The sequence below is a fragment of the Phaseolus vulgaris genome, chromosome 2, assembly GCF_051622355.1.
Source record: "Phaseolus vulgaris cultivar YP4 chromosome 2, ASM5162235v1, whole genome shotgun sequence".
In the NCBI taxonomy this organism is placed as follows: domain Eukaryota; kingdom Viridiplantae; phylum Streptophyta; class Magnoliopsida; order Fabales; family Fabaceae; genus Phaseolus; species Phaseolus vulgaris.
Window position 1 is genome coordinate 14,442,562 of NC_143499.1, and position 12,995 is coordinate 14,455,556.

Consider the following 12,995-nt stretch of genomic DNA (forward strand, 5'->3'; position numbering starts at 1 on the left):
AATAAGTTTTTTTTTAAAACTGCGTATTAAGAACCAAATAGGATTTATTTATTAAAATAAATAAAAACTACGTTTTAAAAAAAATAAACAGATTAGGCAAAACACATTAAAAAAATATTATTACTTTATTAAATAAAAACTTACGTAAAAAAAAAAAAAAGTATTGTTCAAGATTCAACTGACCTAACATTTTTGGGATAATATATATGTAAAGATGAGGTATGTGAAATAAAATGTATGGATCATTTTTAAAAATATGTATCTTATAGCTTCAATTTTTAGTGTCCTAAAACAAGTTTTGAAATCTATCATTGGAATCTCATTAGATAGTTCTTCTAGGGAGACGTAGACATAATAAAAGAACAACTTGGGTGGGTTGGAATATGTAAGACTAGATTTTTAGAGATTTGATAAAGACGTGTTCTTATTATGATGTCCTTTTAAGTATGTATAGATAATTATCACGTTTGACCTCTCTGCTAGTAATTAATCTGAAGGAGAGATTCTATTGATTCAACTATAATGTCACTACTACAAATTTGTGTTCCTTTTCTCTCTATGCTCTATATTTCCTTTTCGTTTATGTTCTATTTTTTTTTTGTTTCTTTTAATATTTTATTTCTTCTGAAGCTGAACAGAATTAAATAAGACATCGTTTTCCTTTTCTGTCCACTGATAAAAAATGAAGTTCTGTGGAGAAAGTGATGAAACACAAAGCAAACTCAATTTATTACTCACTCTAAGGTGCATATATTTTCGTACATATTTTTGGAAGTGAGGCAACTCAGCATTAATTTGGTGTTGTTTTTTGACATTACTAATTGGACTTTGGCCCCTTATTGAAAGTGTTGGCGGTGCACAACACGTAGAAAGAGGCATAGATGTTAGGGTTTTTAGAGTTTGACTCAGTTTTAAACTTTGGTTACACGTTTGGGAAGCAAACCCTAGGTCAAGGAACAGACAAAAATGGTTCCAACCGAGGGCTAGACTTTGGGGACCTTCACTGAATTTGGAGTCCCAAGTTTGCCATTTGACTAAGTAAATTTTTTCATTAATTAGTGTACGACACTGCCCTCCAACTCAAAGACATGTTTGGCAAAGCCAAGTGCACGTGTGACGTTTTAAACAAAATTTAAGACACTTTTTGTGTTCCATTGTTAAAAGCTATGGTGTTTGGTTTCACTAGTGGCAAGAAATTGAGAAATCCCATACTTCGTATTCCCAAAGTCTACAAAAATAAAATCAAATAGGATTAATTTTGCTTTCATACTTTTGTAGAACTTTTTTTATACTCAAATGCATTCTCATGGATCCACATTGTAGTGTTAATACATAAAAAAAATACAAGACTGAAAATATTTTCACCAATGACTTTCATGTTTCATTATTTGTGTAAATTATCAGTAATACACTAGAAGAAAATTATGAAATAAAAACCAATTTTTAGAAACCAAAATAATTAGTTGCAATAGTAACTAAATTAGAGATCATTTTAGAAATTAGAAAGAATTGGTTTCTAAATTAGTTTCTATTATTATTAAATATGGTATCTAATTAGCAACCAAGGTTTTAACTACCAATTATTTAGTTTCTAAATTTGGTAGCAAAAATCTTGGTTGCTAATTAGATACCAATTTAGAAACTATTTAACGATAATATAAACTAATTTAGAAACCAATTTTTTTTTTAGTTTCTAAAATGGTCTCTAATTTAGTTACTATTGCAACTAATTATTTTGGTCTCTAAAAATTAGTTTTTATTTCATTATTTTCTTGTGGTGATACTCCTCTTTTTTTAGGCGTTTTATGTTCATGTAATGATGATGACTTTTTATTTTTGTAAGGTTTTTTTTTATTCTATTCATCATTTATACTACAAGAAAATCATTAAATAAAAACAAAAAATAATAATTACTTGCTATAGTGACTAAATTAGAGACTAAAAAAATTATTGGTTTCTAAATTAGTTTATATTATTGATAAACAGTTTCTAAATTGGTATCTAATTAACTACCAAGGTTTTTGCTACCAAATTTAGAATCTAAATAATTGGTAGTTAAAACTTTGGTAGCTAATTAGATTTTTTTTATCAACAAAGAATTAAGTAAATTAAAGGGATACTTTAGGGATATCCCAACCCTTATACAAACACCAACAGCTAGTCTAATAAACAATACCCTGCATAGTAACTAGCCAAACCTAAGCTTTTATCCTACACTTGGGCTCAAAACAAAACATATAAGTGCAAGGGTCAAGGTCCCCTTCCTCAGCATAGCGGAGTAGTATTCAGCCCCACAACTTCAATAGCTTACGGGATCAATCGTGCATACACCTCACTCATTTGGTCCATCCCTTCCAAGCACTGAAGCTCGAACATAACAGCAGCCAATCCAGGATTAAGGTCCAGCACGTCTTTTCTTGTTACAAACAATTCCATCTGACGACCAAAGTCAGGAAGAATTCGAAGTTTATTGATAGAGGGACCCTTTCCATTACCATAGCGTAGCATCACTTTCGAACACAAAAGCTCATCAATCAAGTCCTCACCTAATTTCTCTGCTATTTTGTTCTCTGTACCTTCAACGACACCCTCTCCAATCCACAAATTAATGAAAATTCTCTTCCTTATGACAGCATTCTCAGTGAAGATTAGGAGAGTCTTCATGATATCTTTTGGTAGAGAGTCTAGTCGATGATAATCATTCTAAGTCCATTTCTTTTGAAGGGGTTGTTGCAACTGTTGTGAGGAGTGAAATTTTTGCCCACCGTTGTGATTCTCCTCCTTAGATGAGTCAACAAAACCATCCATTGGGAGCAACTTGTGAGCAGAATCTCTGATTCTCTTACAAATGCCATCCATGTCTTCATCCAGCTTCCTGCGGTCTAGCTTGCGGAGATGATCAAACACCGCTGCTAGTGTGTCAAGCAATTCTTCTTCATTCTTCTTCACTCTCACAAATACATCCTCTATCTTGTTCACATCCAACCTCAACTTCTCCAACTTCCCATCAACTGATTCATCTCTTCCCCTTTCATGGAGTTTGCTACTTGCATTTATCAACTGCTTCAGCAAAACAGGTATTGCTTTCATCTTGTTTGTTCGAATCGACATTTTAATTCTTCCTGCTGCCTCAGGGCAATCTGCTAGAAGGATTATTCTTCTTTAACACTGTAATCTAACAGAAATCCCAGCAGCTAGTGATTTGTGATCCCCTTCACTATAGCACTCCTTCCAAAGCCAGCACAAGTCCTTTGGCTTTAGTTCCTTTCAGTAACCAGTTCTTATGTGCATTATGTTTAGCAGCTAACATAACGCACCAGCTGTCCCACCCTGTTTCGTCCGCTTAGCTCTTCCTGCTTTCAGCCCACTGTTTAATCCAGCTTGACTCCACCAATCCCAATCCACTGTGGCAATCCTATAACATCTACCACTTCTATCCTTGTATTTATTCCCCCACATCAGAACCCGCCTAGACAGCACTAACACATAGAACCGGTGCTGGTAGGCTCCCTTGCAGGCCATAAACATTGTTGTTCCTATACCAGCTGCAGTCAAACTGTAGCACCATCCACTCCAGATTTACCACTTCCACCAGGGACTTACTGTAACCATGTCGCTTCCTCATTCCAACTATAATGGGCTATTATCCAGTCCTTAACCTCCTCCTTTCCAACAGCACCACCATCAGCCAGCCAAGCCTGCTATATGCCTCCCCCTATTATTTGATACTACAAATGCAGGTCAGCGGGTTCATGACCCATTCTGCATAGGAGTAATTGAAATTATTTTCCTTGTGTTTCAACCATAACCACGATTTAAGTTGGGAATTTTGAAAAACTTCTTCTGCATCTACAACTCTTTGGTTAAAGATAATTGAGTTTCTATGTTCCCATAGACATCGGACTACAGCTGCCCACACACCTTTCCAGACCAAATTTTGTTTATAGGAGTGCTGAGGGAGGAAAAAACTTTCAAAATTGGTCATAAGATTATTGTGTTGGACAGACCATATACCAACCCATCTAAAGCATAAGTCCCACACCCGTACTGCATGCTTGCATTCTAAAAAGAGGTGCTGACATGATTCCTCCTTAATTTGGCAAAGGGCACATTCTGTGGTGTTCACCATCACCCCTCTCTTACTCAAACACTCCCTTGTTGGTAGTCTACCCAAAAGCACTCTCCACGCAGTGATCAACACATTAGGAAAAGCTTTTGTCTTCCAAAGACAGCTAAAAGGCGAGATTTGTGTACCTCCTTCAGGCTCTTCTAGGCATTTATATGCAGACTTCACTGTAAAGCTCCCTGATTCGTCACTCCTCCATACTTGCTTATCCTGTTCATCCTTTTTAACAATGACCCTGGAGATAAGCATACTAATCTCAGTTTCGAGGGGGACCTCCCACTCAAATCTGTTACGTCTCAACCTTAACTTCCACTGCCACACTGACTCCTCCCACAAACCAACCTCTCCCACCGTCTGGCCCTTGTTTAGTGACAGAGAGAATAGTCTAGGAAACAAGGCCTTGAGGCTAGCATTCCCAGTCCATACATCCTCCCAGAATCTTGCTTTATCTCCCTTCCCTATTTTCCAGCCAACCTCTTCTTTAAAACACCCCTCTCCCCCTCCCTGCCGGTAGACCTTCACTAGATCTCACTAGATACCAATTTAGAAACTATTTATCAATAATAGAAACTAATTTAGAAACCAATTTTTTTTTAATCTCTAAAATTGTGTCTAATTTAATCACTATAACAACTAATTATTATTTTTTTCTAAAATTGATTTCTATTTAATGATTTTTTTTAGTTTCTAAAATTTATTTCTATTTAATAATTTATAATGTTGATTCACTACTCTTTAAACCAACGAGTTTAGTGTCTTCATAATTTTGTCGAGTCTTAAATTATACGAAACCTTATAATACAAAATTTTGTCGACTTTTATTAAATACAAATTGTGATTTTATTAAATATATAGAAATCAACATGAGATGAAATTTATTCATATATAACTGTAAGCCTATATCTGGATAAAATAACTGGAAATTGTATATTGAACTAAGGTACGTGCAGTTTAAAGTTTAAAATTTTATTTCTCTTATTTTTTTTTATACTGGTAAAAAATTAATAAATAAATATAAAAAATATTTAAAAAATGTTCCAACCTTATAAAAGAGATTTTAGAACAACATTCTCTCCCTAACACTACTAGGGTAAATAAAAAAGGGAAATACATGAATATAACACAAAATGTACCTTTCTGACTAAAGATATACCTCCAAACTTACATCACCCGGTGCATAATTTCAACCCAAAGGTAGAGTACCATATCTAGATTCGTGGGGTTTGATATCATGCTACCACAGTTAACATAGTCCAGACCTTGCATAAATAGGTTCCATCCAGCTTCATACTTTGTGTATGACATGTGATTGGTAGTAACTGAAATCTTTGATTTCTCCGGCCTTCATATAACAACATTAGTTTTCATTACACCAATCTTCCATAACACTTCCTTCCACCATATATAGCATCCGAAGCCCCAACAAAATACCTGCAAAACCATTTGAAATACAAAGAAAATAATACCCCCCCATTAACCCAACACATTCTGAAGAGAAGACACGAGTTGGACGCAAAAGATGATGAGAGTGAGTTGGATGAGGTGGGAAGGGAAGAGAGGAGGTGGTTATTATCATAGCAGAGAAGAAATAACCTTAGTCATGAGGCTCTCTTTCAGCAGAAGGCTCGCATCAAATGGATGAAGCAGGGGGATTTGAATACAAAGTACTTTCGTTCAGCTATTAAGAATATTAAAGAACGCTTTTAACGGGTTGAGAGACAAGGGTCAGTGGTACGACGAGCAGGATGCGGTGAAGGACAAGGTCAGAGAGTACTTTAAAGAGAGGTTCTCTAGAGAAGCTCATCAGAGTGTCAAGCTATATAATGCAGGGTTTAACAGGATAACAGAAGAAGACAACGTCTTGCTGGTAGGAAGGATCTCTGAAGAGGAAGTAAAGCACACAATATGAAGTTGTGGTAGCGATAAAAGTCCGAGTCCTGACAGCTTCAACTTCGGTTTCATTAAGCTGTTTTGGGAAGAGATGAAGACAAACATCATAAGTGCATTTCATAATTTTGAGGAGGAAGGAAGATGGCCAAGGGGGACAAATGCCTCTTTTATATCTTGGATCCCTAAAGTTAGAAATCCACAAAGCTTGAACGAATTCAGACCTATTTCTCTAGTTGGGTGTTTGTACAAAATTGTGGCAAAGATCTTGTCTCTGCGGCTGAAGAAAGTGTTACACAAGGTCATAGACGTTAGGCATTCAACATTTTTGGAAGGCAGGGGGATTATGGATAACGTCATAGTAGCAAATGAAGTTCTGGAAGAAATCGAGAGGAGAAAGAACAATTGTATTTGCTTCAAGGTTGACTATAAGAAGGTGTACGACTCAGTTGATTGGGGTTTTCTGTAGTATATGCTTGAGAGGCCAGGCTTTTGTGGGAGATGGATTGGTTGGATTAAAGCGTGTCTTGAGTCCTCATCAGTGTCTATGCTAGTGAATGGGAGCCCTACCCAGGAGTTTAAGCCTAGGAAGGGGTTGAGACAAGGAGACCCTCTGACACCGTTTCTTTTCCTTATAGTGGCAGAAGGTTTAGCTAGAGTGGTAAGGAAGGCGGTCAAAAAGGAATTATTAGAAAGTGTGGAGATCGGAGGCAGACTCATCAAGGTTAATATGCTTCAGTTTGCGGATGACACGTTTTTTTGTAAAACGAGTGCTCAATGTGTGATCGTTATCAAGGCCATTCTAATTTGCTTTGATTTAGCATCAGGTTTAAAGGTCAACTTCCAAAAAAGTAGTGTTGGAGGGATAGGATGCAACAACCTTTTGCTACAACGCTTTGCGGCTGTTTTGAATTGCGTTACGATGAAGACTCCATTTAAATATTTGGGCATGCTTGTAGGTGGATGTCACAAAAGAAGTAATTTTTGGGAAGAGGTAGTGGAAAGAGTGCGGAATAGACTAAGCAAATGGAAAGGCAAGTTTATTTCGATGGTCGGGGAGACTTTGTCTGATTAAGTCGGTGTTATCCGCTCTTCCCTTATTCTACTTGTCTCTGTACAAAATGCCGACTATGGTGATGAAGGAAATTGTTAGGTTGCAGAGGAAACTTCTTGTGGGGTTTGGGTGCGAACGGTAGGAAAATAGCGTGGGCATCATGGGAAAAGGTGTACGCGCCAAAAAAGGAGGGGGGCTTGGAATGATCAACATAAGGCGTTTCAATATTGTTTTGTTAGGAAAATTGATATAACGTTTAGGTTATAACAAGCAGGGTTTGTGGAAAGAGGAGGTGGATTCAAAATATGGAGGTCGGAGGGATCTATGGAGTCAAAGAAACAAATACTCTGATTCTCTTTGGTGGAGGGATCTGAAGGAGGTTTGGTCTCTTGACGAATGGAAAGATAAGTTCGAGGCTAGCTTCTCTTGGGAGGTAGGGAATGGGAGGGAGATCAGGTTTTGGGAGGATAGATGGGCAGTTAGTGCAACCTTAAAGGAGTTATTTTCGAGACTTCATTCCACCTGTTCGAACAAGGACTCTTTTGTATGGCAGATTAGGGAAAGGTCAGAAAACTCAGGTTGGTCATGGAAGATCGAGTGGAAAAGAAACTTGTTTGAATGGGAACGAAGTCAAGAACATCAACTAATGCATATTCTGGGAGGATCAGATGGTAAGGGTCGACAAGGAGGACTCTTAGGTGTGGAAAGACAAAGAGACAATTGTGTTCACAGTTAAATCTGCATACAAAATCCTCAGGGATGACTTTCAGGGAACGAAGAGGGATTTGTGTGTGGGGTTTTAGAGGTTAAAGGCACAACCATCTACTCCTCTCATGGTCTGGAGGGTTCTGGAAGACAAAATTGCATCTAAAGAAAATTTGGTAAAGAGGGGGATAAGATTGACCACCAATATTTATAGCCTGTGCGAAGAGGAGGAGGAAACTACGTCTCACCTCTTTTGCACGTGTAGAGTTGTCTGGATTGTGTGGGCTAGGTGTTATGAGTGGGTGGGGATGGTTTTGACAAGTCACAGGGAGCCAAAAAAAAAAACTTCTTAAGCTTTAGGATGAGCGGGGCCACAAAAAGTGTAAATCAGGTATAGGGGGTGTATGGATAGTAGTGATAGGGGAATTGTGGAAACACAAGAACAAGAAGGTTTTCAGAAGTGGCAGGATTGATCTCATCGAAATTTTTTCTATGGCACAGTTGAAGGCCTGGTGTCTAGAGCCAATGGTTTGTATGAGGACTGCTATTTTTCCTAGGATATCTTTTTCTTGGGAGTAGACGTCTGTCCTTTGAGCACAAGGTAGGTGCTATGTACGGGTTGAGATATCTCTGAAATACCTCATATTTAATCATTCGTTTTGTGCTGATAAAAAAAAACATGTACTTCAACATTAGAAACAAACTCATTCCAAAAAAACCAGCATCCACATGGTCATATAGTATAGTTACGCTAAATTACCATGGAGTCATTAGATGCCATATTGATACCTATTAACGGACATCGAATCCAGTCAAAGTACGAGAAGCTTACCTTTAAGGTCTTGTTTTTCATCCACGTCCAAGACTGGACTTGACACAAGGATAAAATTTCCTCCGCATATACTTTAGCTTGGTTAAACATTTTTTCGTTCTTATGCTTCCAAATACTCCAGATGACAGAGACTCACACACCTTTTTAGAGTTTATTACCTTCTTTGTTAAAACAAGAGCAATAGAATTGGTCAAAATGTTTAGGCAGAGAGTTGTAATTAGTTGTCCTAACCCCAAGCCACGTATTTCATAAGTTCCACATAATATTTGCAATCTGGCACGTTAAGAATAGGTGGGAGACAATTTCCTCTGCATCACCCACATAGAACGCATTGTGCGTCCACTAGTTGAACTGTCCTTTTACATAAGTTTTGCTTTGTAGTTATCTTATTTTGCATGACCCTCCATGCTAGACATTGGGTTGAGGGTATAACCTTCAAGCCCCATAGATTCTGAAAGGTAATGTTGCTTACACCTGTGTACAAGTTAGTCAACAAAGCATATGCATATTTAACCGAATAAGTGTTAGATTATGGATTCCTCCAAATTCACTTGTCCTACCTTACTAAGTTCAAAGTTAGACTTTCAAAATTTGACATAAATTCTTCCATCTGCACCCTCTCCCACTTGAACCAATCTCTTCTCCACTTGAACTCCCATACCCAACTATCCCTGCACTATTTGCCAAAACTATATAAAGTCTTGTCTTGAATAAAAGGGTTACTAAATAACCTATGGAACCTAGCTTTCAGTTGACTATTTTTTGTCCAAATATCTTCCCAAAACTTGATATTTAACCCTAACCCTACTAGCCAATCCACGTTGGAGTCAACCCAATTATTTCCTTACCCATCCACACACACTTTACTTAGATCACGCCACCATCTAGAGTTATGCTTCGAAAGAGTAGATTCGTGTAAGTTTCTCCAAGAGCCATGTTTTAATACGAAAACATTTTTCCGTAAACCTAGCTCTGAAGACCCCAATCTTCATTTCCATTTTCCTAATAAGGCTTTATTGAACATATCAATATTTTTAATGCCTAACTCTCTATCTAGTTTTGATTTGCATATATGTCCCATTTAATTCAAGCTATTTCCCCCCCTTCAGCTTCTCAACCTCACAAAAAATTATGTTGTATCTTTGTAATCTTATAACTAATTTAGTTTCTAGATAACCAATGAAAAACCACTAGTTGTTCTTGAATCCAGTTTCTTTTTTGTGTGAATTATATATTCTTACTTATGACGGGCAACCCCAAACATGTAAGTGCCTTAAACTAGGTTTCCTTCCTATCCATAGTTCAAAAGGTTTCTTTGGAACTGCCTTACTGGGAACCTTATTCAACAAATACACGATGGTTTTCAAAGCATACATCCACAATGATAAGGGTAAAGAAGAATAACTCAACATACTTCTAACCATATCCATTAAAGTAGGATTACGCCTTTTTAACACCATTTTGTTGTGGTGTACCTGGCATTGTATATTGAGCACATACACACTTTTCAAGGAACTTAGCAAATGGACCAGGATGTTGTCCCATTTCATCATACCTTCCATAGTATTCACCACCTCTATCAGGCGTGACAATTTTCACTTTTCTATCTAATTATCTTTCAACTTCATTAATAAATACCTCTAAGGTATCGATAGAGATTTCTCATGCAATAAATAGATATATCCATAACATGAAAAATCATCAATGAATGTGATAAAATACTTTTCTCCACCAAAAGATGAAGCATCAAAAGGTTCACATATATCAGTGTGAATAAGTTCAAGGAGTTGTGTGCTTTTTTGTGGCTGCTTTCTTAATTGTGTGTTTTGTATATTTTCCCTTAATTCAATCTACACAAATATAGAGATCAGTAAAATCCAAATCATGTAGGATTTCATTTTTTACCAATCTTTGTATTCTTTCTTTGGATATGTGACCCAAACATGTATGCCACAAATAAGTTAAACTTTCATCAACTAAACCGCGTTTAGTACCAATATTATGATTCAAGGTTAACATAATTCCAACAAACAGATTATCAAGTTTTAATTTGTACAAACCATCACAAAGAATACTAGAACCAATAAAATGATTATGTTTAAACAAACTGCAACATTCATTTCCAAACTGAAAAGAATATCCAGTTGTATCAAGTTTAGACAAAGAAATTAAATTTCTAGAAATAGGAGGAATGGAAAAGATATAAATGGTGTCTAGTATCTAAAGTTAAATGGTAAGTTCTTGAGGCTTCAACTAAAGCTTTGACCCTATTTCCCATAAACACAAATCTTTCAATTGGGCTTGTGGTTTAGCTCATAAGAAATCCATGCATTGTATTAGAAACATGAGTGGTACAACCAAAATCAATCCACCAAGTATTACAAGGTACTTCTGCCAAATTTGATTCAAAACATACGAAAGCACTAGGCTTACCTTTCTTTTCAAACCATATCTTACGTTTCAAGAAATCTTTCTTATAGTGTCCAATTTTCTTACAGAAATGACACACATCCTTCTTTTGTTCCTTGTGGATTTGGGAAGATGACTCATTAACCTTTAGTAATCCTTTATTGCCCCTTTGATTCTTCTTTTCTAGTTTCTTCTTAGCATCATCAGTTTTAGGAATCGTTGACCTAATGCTCTCAGCTATTGTCATTCTCATGAGCACTAAACTTAGTCTATTTGATCTTTCCCAAACCTTATGGAAAGATCTTTGTTCAGCACTGCTAGTTTCAGTAATAGTAGTGGACTTATTAGTTAAGAGTGCCAAATCAAGATCCTGAAGACCTAAGTGAAACTGAACTTGTTCAGACCATTCAAGAAAAATAATAAGCCTGTTGAACTTCACAATAGACAAAGTTTGTGAATGAAGAGAGACATAACCAAATGTTTCATAGAACATATAATGTTCACAGTTTAATGCTTTGAGTTATGAACATAAACATATAATACAAATTCAGATAACATTCATACAAACAATAAATGTACATTGAAGTTCTCCTTTGGGTGATCCAACAATGCATTTCAATAAACATAATTGATGCTAATAATATATATATATATATATATATATATATATACACACACACATGCATACACACACATACATATATATATATATACACACATGTATTTTTTTACGTAAATGGTAATTAGATATACTCCAAATAGACATGTTTACAATCTTTGGATATACTAAACATATCTGATTAAATATATTAATTAACTACTATCATCTTCATAATTATAAAACAATTAATCAACCTTTGGGTGATCCTTAAACATTTTATGATCAATGAAATGCAATATACCCATTACAAAATATACATGTGTAAATCATCATATCATCTTATTAATAGTATAACATAATCATGGGTGCTTGAATTTTATTCAATTTTACATTTATTAAAACATTCTAATTTGGTCACTTTGATGACTAACAAATTATTCTTAATGTACATACATTTAATGAGGGACTATGATTTATTTTTCTTATTTTATAATTTTATGTTAACCCTCAAAACTACTTTATTTTAAAATTATCAATTTTCTCATCAATAAAATTAGGGTTATCAATTAGTGAAAATATTTGACAAAAAAAAAGAAAAGAGAATCATACGTTCTTAAACCTAATACCACATGTTAGTTTTTTTTAACTCTTTGATCTTAGAACTATATGATTTTCACAATCTCATAAATAAAAATATGTATACCTTGAACCATAGAAATTTGTTCTTCAATAGGTTGATAATAGATTATCAGAAAAAATTAGTTTTCTCCTTCTTGATCCTTTTCTCACTTTTACAAGACTTTCAGATGGAGAAGAAAACATCTCACGTTGAAGGATGACAAATTCCTCTCTCTTAAAAACAATAATTAGCAGATCTCATCAATATGCATAAAATATATAAACTACATCCATTTTTCAAATTTCATAACCAACTAATATTATCTTTTATTTTATTATTTATTTTTTAAACCACATATATATGCCACGTAGGCCAATATATACATGTTTTACATAAAAAAAAAAAAAACTTACAATATAAGTATGAAATTATGTGTTTGTTCACAGTAAAAAAATATTTTTAAATTATTTTTTTAACATTTCTAATTCTTTTTTATGAGAGATAATTCCAAAGTATTTATAAAAAAATAGATTTTTATTTATTTTTTAAACAATTTTACCCAATGTTAAAAGCTATTAGATGATTAATTAATTAAAAAAATACCTATTTCTCTAAAAAAGGTTTAAACAAACATACTTTTAATATTTTTGCAATATTTTCCTACATTCAATAAATTAACCTTTGAAGAAAAATGTTATTAATAGTTCTCTAACACATTTTTTCTTTCACAATCTCTTCTCTTTTTAAGTTTTTTCTTGTATA